The sequence below is a fragment of the Rutidosis leptorrhynchoides genome, chromosome 8, assembly GCF_046630445.1.
Source record: "Rutidosis leptorrhynchoides isolate AG116_Rl617_1_P2 chromosome 8, CSIRO_AGI_Rlap_v1, whole genome shotgun sequence".
Lineage (NCBI taxonomy): Eukaryota > Viridiplantae > Streptophyta > Magnoliopsida > Asterales > Asteraceae > Rutidosis > Rutidosis leptorrhynchoides.
Window position 1 is genome coordinate 285385090 of NC_092340.1, and position 13787 is coordinate 285398876.

The 13787-nt window shown below is 32.7% G+C and overlaps 1 long non-coding RNA gene across 1 annotated transcript; it reads right to left on the reverse strand.

Moving 5' to 3' along the window:
- Positions 1 to 10009: 10009 nt before the first annotated feature.
- Positions 10010 to 13196, reverse strand: LOC139862390 (uncharacterized). The gene is made up of 3 exons (XR_011764171.1): positions 11132 to 13196; positions 10607 to 10667; positions 10010 to 10542 (listed from the first exon to the last, which is right to left on the reverse strand). It is a non-coding gene; the product is annotated as an uncharacterized lncRNA (long non-coding RNA).
- Positions 13197 to 13787: the final 591 nt, after the last annotated feature.

Below are 13787 nucleotides of genomic sequence, written 5' to 3' on the forward strand. Positions count from 1 at the left end.
GGATTAGAAAAACAGCTTAATATTCGGGAAGACGGAACCAGGTATTTAGCTGAAAGAATTTGGGTACCAAGGAATGGGGATTTGAGGAAAGTGGTACTAGATGAAGCACATAAAACTAGATATTCAATACATCCCGGAGCGGGAAAAATGTACCAAGACCTCAAGAGAAACTTTTGGTGGCCAGGAATGAAGGCCGATATAGCCATATATGTAGGAGCATGTTTGACTTGTTCTAAAGTCAAAGTTGAGCATCAGAAACCATCGGGTCTACTCCAACAACCTGAAATCCCAGAATGGAAATGGGAAAACATTACCATAGATTTCATTGCTAAGTTACCGAGAACTGCAGGTGGTTATGATATGATTTGGGTAATAGTCGATCGTCTTACTAAGTCAGCACACTTTCTGCCAATAAAAGAAGAGGATGGTATAGAGAAATTAGCACGATTATATATGAAAGAAGTTGTTTCTAGACATAGTATACCAATCCCTATTATCTCTGATCGTGATAGCAGATTTACTTCTAGATTCTGGCAGGCATTACACGAAGCGTTGGGAACTCGTCTAGATTTAAGTACTGTCTATCATCCACAAACTGATGGGCAGAGTGAAAGGACGATTCAGACACTCGAAGACATGCTACGAGCATGTGTTATTGATTTTGGAAGCAGTTGGGATCGACATCTACCGTTAGCTGAGTTTTCCTACAACAACAGCTATCATTCTAGCATTGAGGCGGCACCATTCGAGGCACTTTATGGGAGGAAGTGCAGGTCTCCGATTTGTTGGAGTGATGTGGGGGAAAAACAGATTACAGATCCGGAAATTATCCAGGAAACTACCGACAAGATCATTCAGATTCAGCAACGATTGAAAACAGCCCGGAGTCGGCAAAAGAGCTATGCGGATGTTAGAAGGAAACCTTTAGAGTTTGAGGAGGGTGATATGGTTATGCTTAAGGTATCACCTTGGAAAGGTGTTATTCGTTTTGAAAAGCGAGGGAAATTGAGCCCAAGATACATTGGGCCGGTGGCCTATCGACTTGAACTACCTTCACAATTATAAAAGATTCACAACACCTTTCATGTTTCGAACCTGAAGAAATGCCTAGCTACCAAAGATCTCATTATCCCTATAGACGAAATTAAGATTGACGAGAAACTAAATTTCGTCGAAGAACCCGTCGAAATTATGGATCGTGAGGTCAAACGACTCAAACAAAGTAAGATACCAATCGTTAAGGTTTGGTGCAATGCTCGTAGAGGCAAATGTGGTAGCCGACGCTTTAAGTAGAAAGGACAGGGAACCTATTCGAGTAAAGGCTATGAATATAATTATTCATACTAACCTTACTACTCGAATAAAAGAGGCACAACAGGGAGTTTTAAAAGAAGGAAATTTGAAGAATGAAATACCCAAAGGATCGGAGAAACATATTAATATTCGGGAAGATGGAACCCGGTATTTGGCTGAAAGAATTTGGGTACCAAAGTTTGGAGATGCGAGAGAAATGGTACTTAGGGAAGCACATAAAACCAGATATTCAATACATCCCGTAGCAGGAAAGATGTACCAAGATCTCAAGAAACACTTTTGGTGGCCGGGTATGAAAGCCGATGTTGCCATATACGTAGGGGAATGTTTGACTTGTTCTGAAGTCAAAGCTGAACATCAGAAACCATCAGGTCTACTTCTACAACCTGAAATTCCGAAATGGAAATGGGAAAACATTACCATGGATTTCATTACTAAATTGCCAAGGACTCAAGTGGTTATGATACAATTTGGGTAATAGTCGATCGTCTTACCAAGTCATCACATTTTCTACCAATGAGAGAAGATGATAAAATGGAGAAGTTGGCACGACTATACTTGAAAGAAGTCGTCTCCAGACATGGAATACCAATCTCTATTATCTCTGACAGGGATGACAGATTTGTTTCAAGGTTTTGGCAGACGTTACATCAAGTATTGGTGACTCGTCTAGACATGAGTACTGTCAATCATCCACAAACTGATAGACAGAGTGAAAGGATGATACAGACACTTGAAGACATGCTACGAGCATGTGTTATTGATTTTGGAAATGGTTGGGATCGACATCTACCGTTAGCAGAAATTTTCTACAACAACAGTTACCACTCGAGTATTGATGCGGCACCGTTCGAGGCACTTTATGGTAGAAAGTGCAGGTCTCCGATTTTTTGGAGCGAGGTGGGGGATAAACAGATTACGGGTCCGAAAATTATCCAAGAAACTACTGAGAAAATCATTCAAATTCAACAATGGTTGAAAACTGCCCAGAGTCGACAAAAGAGCTACGCGGATGTTAGAAGAAAAGATTTAGAATTTGAGGTTGATGACATGGTAATGCTTAAAGTATCACCTTGGAAAGGCATCGTTCGATTTGGTAAACGAGGGAAACTAAACCCGAGATTCATTGGGCCATTTAAATTATTGATCGTGTTGGACCGGTAGCTTATCGACTTGAATTACTTCAACAACTAGCTGGCGTACATAATACCTTCCACGTCTCGAATTTGAAGAAATGCTTAGCTAAAGAAGATCTCACCATTCCTTTAGACGAAATTAAGATTAACGAAAAACTGCAATTCGTTGAAGAACCCGTCGAAGTAATGGATCGTGAGGTTAAAGGACTTAAGCAAAATAAAATACCAATCGTTAAAGTTCGATGGAATGCTCGTAGAGGACCTGAGTTCACCTGGGAGCGTGAAGATCAGATGAAGTAGAAATACCCGCACTTATTTCCTGAAGATGCGACCACACCTACAACTTCTTAAAATTTCGGGACGGAATTTATTTAAAGGGTAGGTACTGTAATGACTAGGACTTTTCCATGACTATATATATATTTGAGATTAATATTTATATGATTAAATGTTTCCAACATGTTAAGCAATCAAACTTGTTAAGACTTGATCAATTGAAACGGATTTAATGTAAACGTTTGACCACCCAGTTATCCGATGATTCACGAACGTTATGACTTGTAAATGACATGATAAAATATATATGGACATATATATATATATATATATATATATATATATATATATATATATATATATATATATATATATATATATATATATGTTTAACATTATGAAATGATAATTAAGTATCTCATTAAGTATTTTAACAATGAACTATATACGAAAAATGAGACTACTAACTTAAGAATTTCGAAACGATGTTTATATAACGATTATTGATGTAATAACGTCTTAATATATATATATATATATATATATATATATATATATATATATATATATCGTACTAAGATATTTTAATACACTATGTTATCATGATAATATATAACAATTTAACATCTCATTAAGTATAATAACAATGGGTTAATTACATTAAACGAGATCGTTAACTAAAAGGTTTCGAAACAACCCATACATGTAACGGCTAACGATGATTTAACGACTTAATTAAAATGTATATATATGTAGTGTATTAAGATGTATTAATACACTTTTGTAAGACTTCAAGATATATATCAAAATGCTTATTGTAGTGACCCGAACTTTTTCATGTTTATATATATTAAATGAAATTGATATTTACATGTTAAGCAATCAAACTTGTTAAGACTTGATTAATTGAAATAGGTTTCATATAGACAATTGACCACCCAAGTTGACCGGTGATTCACGAACGTTAAAACTTGTAAAAACTATATGATGACATATATATGATTATATATATAGTTAACATGATATTATGATAAGTAAGTATCTCATTAGGTATTTTAACAATGACTTATATACATAAAATTGAGTTTATTGAATTAAGAAACTCGAAACGATATATATAACGATTATCGTTATAACAACGTCTTACTAAATACATATGAATCATATTAAGATATTGATACACTATGTTTAATCATGATAAATGATAAGTAAACATGTCATTAAGTGTATTAACAATGAACTATATATGTAAAAACAAGACTACTAACTTAATGATTTTGAAACGAGACACATATGTAACGATTATCGTTGTAACAACATTTAACTGTATATATATCATACTAAGATATATTAATATATCATAATATCATGATAATTTAATAATTTAACATCTCTTTAGATATAATAAACAATGGGTTAACAACATTTAACAAGATCATTAACCTAAAGGTTTCAAAACAACATTTACATGTAACGACTAACGATGACTTAACGACTCAATTAAAATGTATATACATGTAGTGTTTTAATATGTATTTATACACTTTTGAAAGACTTCAATACACTTATAAAAATACTTCTACTTAACAAAAATGCTTACAATTACATCCTCGTTCAGTTTCATCAACAATTTTACTCGTATGCACCCGTATTCGTACTCGTACAATACACAGCTTTTAGATGTATGTACTATTGGTATATACACTCCAATGATCAGCTCTTAGTAGCCCATGTGAGTCACCTAACACATGTGGGGACCATCATTTTGTAACTAGCATGAAATATCTCATAAAATTACAAAAATATGAGTAATCATTCATGACTTATTTACATGAAAACAAAATTACATATCCTTTATATCTAATCCATATACCAACGACCAAAAACACCTACAAACACTTTCATTCTTCAATTTTCTTCATCTAATTGATCTCTCTCAAGTTCCATCTTCAAGTTCTAAGTGTTCTTCATAAATTCTACAAGTTCTATTTCATAAAATCAAGAATACTTCCAAGTTTACTAGCTCACTTCTACTCTTGTAAAGTGATCATCCAACCTCAAGAAATCCTTGTTGTTTATAGTAAGATATCATTCTAAATCAAGGTATTACTCATATACAAACTTTGATTCAATTCCTATAACTATAACTATCTTAATTCGAGTGATAATCTTACTTGAACTTGTTTTCGTGTCATGATTCTACTTCAAGAACTTTCAAGCCATCCAAGATCCTTTGAAGCTAGATCATTTCTTGTCACTTCCAGTAGGTTTACCTACTAAACTTGAGGTAGTAATGATGTTCATAACATCATTTGATTCATACATATAAAACTATCTTATTCGAAGGTTTAAACTTGTAATCACTAGAACATAGTTTAGTTAATTCTAAACTTGTTCGCAAACAAAAGTTAATCCTTCTAACTTGACTTTTAAAATAAACTAAACACATGTTCTATATCTATATGATATGCTAACTTAATGATTTAAAACTTGAAAACACGAAAAACACCGTAAAACCGGATATACGCCGTCGTAGTAACACCGCGGGCTGTTTTGGGTTAGTTCATTAAAAACTATAATAAACTTTGATTTAAAAGTTGTTTTTCTGAGAAAATGATTTTTCTTATGAACATGAAACTATATCCAAAAATCATGATTAAACTCAAAGTGGAAGTATGTTTTTCAAAATGGTCATCAAGACGTCGTTCTTTCGACTGAAATGACTACCTCTTACAAAAACAACTTGTAACTTATATTTCCGACTATAAACCTATACTTTTTCTGTTTAGATTCATAAAATAGAGTTCAATATGAAACCATAGCAATTTGATTCACTCAAAACGGATTTAAAACGAAGAAGTTATGGGTAAAACAAGATTGGATATTTTTGCTTGTTGTAGCTACGTGAAAATTGGTAACAAATCTATATTAATCATATCCTAGCTAACTTATATTGTATTATACATGTATTCTAATATATTATGTAATCTTGGGATACCATAGACACGTATGCAAATGTTTTGAAATATCATATCGACCCATGTATATATGTTATTTGGAACAACCATATACACTCTATATGCAGTAATGTTGGAGTTAGCTATACAGGGTTGAGGTTGATTCCAAAAATATATATAATTTGAGTTGTGATTTAGCCTGAGATGTGTATACACTGGGTCGTGGATTAATTCAAGATAATATATATCAATTTATTTCTGTACATCTAACTGTGGACAACTAGTTGTAGATTACTAACGAGGACAGCTGACTTAATAAACTTAAAACAGTAAAACGTATTAAAAAAAATGTTGTAAATATATTTTGAACATACTTTGATATACGTGAGTTATAGTCCCACTTTTAAAATCTAATATTTTGGGATGAGAATACATGCAGTTTTATAAATGTTTTACGAAATAGACACAAGTAAATGAAACTACATTATATGAGTGAATGATCGAAGCCGAATATGCCCCTTTTGCTTGGTAACCTAAGAATTAGTAAACCGATCTACTAATTGACACGAATCCTAAAGATAGATCTATTGGGCCTAACGAAACTCATCCAAAGTACCGGATGCTTTAGTACTTCGATTCGTTTTTATCATGTCCGAAGGATTTTCCGGAATGATAGGGGATATTCTTATATGCATCTTGTTAATGTCGGTTACCAGGTGTTCACCATATGAATGAATTTTATCTCTATGTATGGGATGTATATTGAAATATGAAATCTTGTGGTCTATTATTATGATTTGATGATATATATGTTAAACCTATAACTCACCAACATTTTTGTTGACGTTTTAAGCATGTTTATTCTCAGATGATTATTAAAAGCTTCCGCTGTTGCATACTAAAATAAGGACAAGATTTGGAGTCCATGCTTGTATGATATTATGTAAAAACTGCATTCAAGAAACTTATTTTTGATGTAATATATTCTTATTGTAAACCATTATGTAATGGTCGTGTGTAAATGGTATATTTTAGATTATCATTATTTGATAATCTACGTAATGCTTTTTAAACCTTTATAGATAAAATAAAGGTTATGGTTGTTTTAAAAATGAATGCAGTCTTTGAAAAACGTCTCATATAGAGGTCAAAACCTCGCGACGAAATCAATTAATATGGACCGTTTATAATCAATATGAACGGGACATTTCACTTATACTTAACAAAGATGGTTACAATTGCATTCTCATTCGTTTTCATCAAGAATTCTACTTGTATTCGTTCGATATTTGTACCCGTATAATACCCAACTTTTAGATGTACATACTATTGATATATACACTCCAATGATCAGCTCTTAGCAGCCTTTGATGAGTCAACAAACATTTGGGAACCATCATTTGGCAACTAGCTAGAATTATTACACTAAAAATCAAACTAATGGAGCCTATATGACTACCCATCATTCATGTTTCCTTCACCAACCGTAAACACCATTTCATTTCAACTTTAATGCATCAAACTCATCTCTCTCAAGTTCTCTCTTGATGTTCTAAGTGTTCTTCATCATCTTCATCAAAATCTACATCAATCTAGCTCAAAAATCCAAACATAAATCATCATACAAAACAATCTTTCAAGAACACTTCAAGAATTATTTCAAATTTGCAAGACTACTTTCAAGCTTTCAAATCCATTCCAAGTAATCATCTAAGTTCAAGAAATCTTTGTTATTTACAGTAGGTTATCTTTCTAATTCAAGGTAATAACCATATTCAAACTTTGATTCGAATTCTATAACTATAACTATCTTAATTCAAGTAGTAATCTTACTTGACTTGTTTTCGTGTCATGATTCTACTTCAAGAACTTCCAAGCCATCAAAAATCCTTTGAAACTCAAGTCTATTTCTCATTATTTCCAGTAGGTTTACCTACTATACTTGAGGTAGTAACGATGTTCATAACATCATTCGATTCATATATATATATATATATATATATATATATATATATATATATATATATATATATAGCTATCTTATTCGATGAAAAGAACTTGTAATCACTAGAACATAGTTTAGTAAATTTTAAACTTGTTCGCAAACAAAGTTAATCCTTCTAACTTGACATTTAAAAAAAACTAAACACATGTTTTATATCTATATGATATGCTAACTTAATGATTTAAAACTTGAAAACACGAAGAACACCGTAAAACTGGACATACGCCGTCGTAGTAAAACCGGGGACTATTTTGGGTTGGATAATTAAAAACTATCATAATCTTTGATTTAAAAGTTGTTCTTCTGGGAAAATGATATTTCATATGAACATGATACTATATCCAAAAATCATGGTTAAACTCAAAGTAGAAGTATGTTTTTCAAAATGGTCATCAAGATGTCGTTCTTTCGACGGAAATGACTACCTCTTTCAAATATGGACTATAACCTGTAACTCCGACAATAAACCACTACTTTTTCAGTTCATTTCCAAAAAATTGGGTTCGCTACGAAACCATAGCAATTTGATTCACTCAAAACGGATTTGTAATGAATAAGTTATGGGCAAAACAATATTGGTTAAAAATGGCTAAAATGACTACGGGATTATTTTGATAAAATCTATACTAACCATATCCTAGCTAACTTTTCTTGTAGTATACATGTATTCTAACATGTCTTTAGTATTTCCTTATAATATACTAGTCTTGGTTAAGTCCGAGACAATATAATATAATCTTGATTAGTTAAGACATATACACAATACGTCGGATAAATCAAAAGACACCACATATACAATACGTCGAAATAACTTCAAAGACAATAGATGTATCGTGGTTCATGATTGAGTCTTATACAATACGTGTATAGTATGTCTTGATTATTTCAGGGTGATGTATCGATCTATATATGTACTACTAACTGTGGACTACTAATTATGGACTACTAACTTAAATAACTTAAATCGTCAACACGTAAATAAAAGTATGATGTGAATATATTTCTATCATACTTTGATATATATGTATATATTTGTTATAGGTTCGTAAATCGAACCGTGGCCAAGTCTAATTTTCGACGAATTGAAAATCTGTGAAAGTGAATTATAGTCCCATTTTTACTATCTAATATTTTTGGGATGAGAATACATGCAGCTTTGTAAATGTTTTACAAAATAGACACAAGTACTTGAAACTACATTCTATGGTTGGATTACTATACCGAATATCGCCCCTTTTAGTCTGGTAACCTAAGAATTAGTGAACGCCACTAATTGACGCGAATCCTAAAGATAGATCTATGGGCATTGACATGCCCCAGTCAGAGAATTTGAACTGCTTTAATACTTCGATTTCTACACAGATTGCTTTATGCCTGTATTTAATATACTGATTGCGATTGCCGGTATATAACATACAGATTGCGAGTGCCGGTATGCGGGGGATATTCTATATGCATTATTGTTAATGTCGGTTACCAGGTGTTCATCATATGAATGATTTTTATACAGATTGCTATATGCCTGTATGCTATTTATGAAAATGAAATCTTGTGGTCTATTATTGTAAATTGATATATATATATAGATTAAACCTATAACTCACCAACATTTTTGTTGACGTTTTAAGCATGTTTATTCTCAGGTGATTATTAAAAGACTTCCGCTGTTGCATGCTAGTTAAAGACAAGAATTGGAATCAGCATGCTTGTATGATAATGTTTAAAAACTGCATTCGGAAAACACTTCGTTGTATCATATTATTGTTAACCATTATGTAATGGTCGTGTGTAAACGTTATATTTTAGATTATCATTACTTGATAATCTACGTTATGTCTTTTAAACCTTTGTCGATAAAATAAAGGTTATGGTTTGTTTTAAAAACGAATGCAGTCTTTGAAAAACGTCTCATATAGAGGTCAAAACCTCGTAATGAAACCAATTAATGTGAAACGTTTATAATCGATATGAATGGGGCATTTCAACATTGGCCTTTCAAATATCAGAAGTTTAGACTAACACATATGAAATTGCAAAGTAATGACTTCAAAAAGTTGTGTATACTCATTAACATTGGTTTATTGAGAAACTCAACAGTTACAAACCATTCAAATGTAAACCATCACCGGTGGATTCAAATTTTCTAAATTCCTTCTTAATTTTTAAATAATATAGTGTTTAGGTTATACTTGTCTGCAAGAAAATAATAGAGAATATTGATAAATAATAAATAAAATAAAAAGTTTCAGAAGATTCACATAACTAACAACACATGAACTCGTTAATTTACCATATACAAATAGATGTGTGGAGTGTACCTTTATAACCGTTGACCCAGCAAGAGATTGCAACAATTATTACTGGTTTCTCTAACGTAGGTACGTTTCTGTGTCGAACCGAGTTGCTTGCTCATTCCACAATGTGAGTTTCAATAAAACTTTCACTATAGATAAGAATGGAAAATTATTAGATTTGTGTGGTAATTGCTTAGTAATTATGATATATAGTAGCGATTTGTTTTTGGGTTTTAGTGACTATCATTAAGTTGACAATTTGGATGGCTCGCCGAATCTTCTGATTTAGTTGCGGAGGTTTTGAAGACTTCGACGTTCTGAATACAACCTACGTAGTCTGCTATCATGTTTTGTCAAAAAGTGATTATTCCGGTATGCATGTTATGTGTGAGAATTGAATTTTTGGCCATGCGGTGGTGCAACTGGTTATACGATGTGAATTGGAGGTGGTGGGCAGGGAAGCATGTGGTTGCTATGTTTTCAGATTTTGTGAAGTGGGGTTTCGTAACGGTTGTTGCATAGGGTTGTTTATTCGCAGTTGAAATCATATATCCTACAGGCTGAATACATCAAATTTAATCAGAATATATCAACATGAAAAAAGATGAATTAAATAAATCGTACCGTTTTTGACTGCTATAACATCATCCACCAATTGTTGATGAAGTAGCCACAACAGACCCAACTGAAAAAAGGAAATAAAGAGTGTATTGTCACTAACTGTACACATAGAATGACTTTAAAGTGAAATTTACAACTACATAGCAGTTTAAATAACAACAAAACACATCCTATGTTTGAAATATTACATATATTTACAAACATGTAATCTTAGTGATCTATTTAATGCACTAACTATACTATTCTATTCAACAAAACAGTTAAACCCGACTCTAGTATAATAATTGCTATCACCCTATGTTCAATACATTTACATATTACATTTTAATCATTATAATCGATCAAAAAAACTAGTACAAAAAAGTATGGTCATGCCAATCTAGTATTGATTGATCACACCCATAAAAAGAAACTGTACGCATCAGTAATCTTTAAAGGTGACTTTTGTTTCATGCACAAATCAACCTCTCCGACATTATCATCATCTACATGTAAATAACAAAAAAAAAAGTGTTTGTTTTGTATTACCTTGCCCGCATCTTCGATTTCAATGGTTGCAACTCGCCTTTCTTTTTACTGTGTTACACGATCGATCGGGTCGGGTTGGTTGCTGACTTCAAATTTTATCTTCTACCCCTTTTGTGCATCAGAGTTGCTCTAATTCATTACTTATATATCCATAAGATAATATAAAATTTTTTGATCGTGTAATCATTTATGGCATTCAGCCAGTGTTTCATGGCTGACAATTTTGTTTATTTATAGTGAATTATTATCACCAACTTATATTACTATATTATCTAACAGACAAAAAATGGTTAATAGTAACCAGGGGTATTTTCATCATTTCACTTTTTTTTTTTAATTTTAACTAACTTTCATTACACCAATAAAGCCCCCTACACTTTCTTCATAAATTCAAAACGACCCCTCAAATAGGGGGTAAACTGTCACATAACCATTTTCATAATAAATCTTAAATATACTCCACTCAAATATTCAACGGGTCATATCTTCTCGCTCGCAACGAGTTAAATTTTTCCGACACCATCGTTAAACTCGAAATAACTTTAGGAACACAATGTCACTAACTATACGCAAAACGGACGGTTTTTAAAAAACGCTAAATATTTGAGGTACTTTTCATACATGTTGATTTTACGTTAAGTTTTTAAAAGTCGAAAATTCCATAGCGAAACGCGGAGATGCACATATATTGTTAATTTAAAATAACATTTAAATCTTTCGTGGGTTATACCTTTTAGTTCAACTCGAGTTGTGCTTCAACGACATCATCGTTAGCCACGAAATAATTTTACAAACTAAACGCAATAAAATATATTGAAAACCGAACCCCCGGCGCGAAGCGAGGGTTCGAAAACTAGTTGATATACTAACAACTAAAAGACCTTTCTTCATTTGCTTTTGCGATTGACCCCTAGATGCAACATATATTTTATCTAACCTAATACTCCGTAGTACAATATGCATACAATAGACACAGATACATTTTATTATACACTACTCAATCCTCTGATAACTTATTGCAAGGATGAAAATACTATCAATGAAAGGATAGTAATAACAATAATTTGGCCTAACCATTGGAGAGAAACATATTTAGACTTCAAACAATTTATCAATTATGAGGAACAAATTACTCTTAACCATTGAAAATCAAAAATAATTATTTGGACACCTATAAAAGGTCGAAAAACGATAAAGGTAAAAATTGCAAACTCTTTTGACCCGATTATTTGGACACCTATAATGGTGATCAACTTCTTGACTATAAGGTTAAACGTATGTAAGAACCCATTAGAAACACACATCATACAAAAACACATATCGTAGACCAAACTTTTGAATAAGACTTTGTAGTAATCGTACATTTGTACACAACTTGTTGTACTCAAAATGGAAAGTTTATATGTAGACTCGCTGTAAGGAAGTTCAGAAATTGCAAACCGATAAAAGGTCGAAAACAATAAAGGTACGTGTTAGAAACAAATTATTGTGAATCCTTTAATAGTGAAAGAATGTGTTTAAACATTAATGATATCAACACGTGATTAAGCCTAAAACAATACAGTCCTACATACAAATTGAAGATATATAAATACACTTGCATAGTCAAACATACAAATGGAAGATTAAGCTAACACAGTACTAATATCAAATGAACAATAACTAACTTCAAAAATCAAAGTACGTTTTAAAACATTAAACAAAAATTAGGGAAATAGGGTTTACAGTAAATTGAAACTCACACCTCAACCATTTCAGCATTACCACCACCGCAAGTTTAACACACTAACACCATCGACACTAAATGGAAAATTACGACTTCCTTCAAATAAAGATACCAAAACAACATACCAAAAGTGTTCTCCAGGCACTTATTTGCTTATATATCACTAAGTACATAATCAACAGATATATCACACAAACATGCTTCATCTCATTTGTACTTCAGAAAAAAAAAACGAAAAGTATCAATTTTCTTCAATTATCAATTTAAGATTTCAACAGACAACCTGATTATCAGAATTTCAAAAACGACTTTAGACGCAATACCCCCAAATATAACTCAAGCCCTCAAGCCCTAACTGATTGAAAAATAAAATTATAAAACTAACTTGATTACAATTGCAATTGCAAATTAGAGAAAAGGGCGCTGGAGAAAGAGATTGCACAGTCTTGAATTGATTCTTCAGATAGTCGTTGTGTTGATGTCCGTTCGTACCGTCGCGGCTTTCTGAGCAAACATTGAGTGGAGGCGGTGTTGGTGGTGCGATGTCGAGCAATAGGGTTTGTTGGCGATGGTGTTGGCGGCGGAAGCGCTGCCGCCCGCCGGTGGCGCTGAAGACGTGGGAGAGCGATGGAGGTGATTAGTGTAGAAGGAAGGTGTGTTGGTGAGTAGTCTGGGTAAAAAAAAAGAAAGTAGGTATGGTAATTGCCGGTTAGGGGTAGTGGAACGACGTAAATAAGCGCTTCTTTTAGTATGTAACGATAAAATAAAATGTGCTCCTCCGACTCCTCCTCATTGCCACACCAAACGCAATTCAGATCTGCTATATGAACATTTCGCCGAATTAAACTAGCTTTATAAGCTAATCGATGTAACCGAAGACGCCATATAAATACTTTAACTTTAATAGGAATCAAGTTACTCCGGTATGTA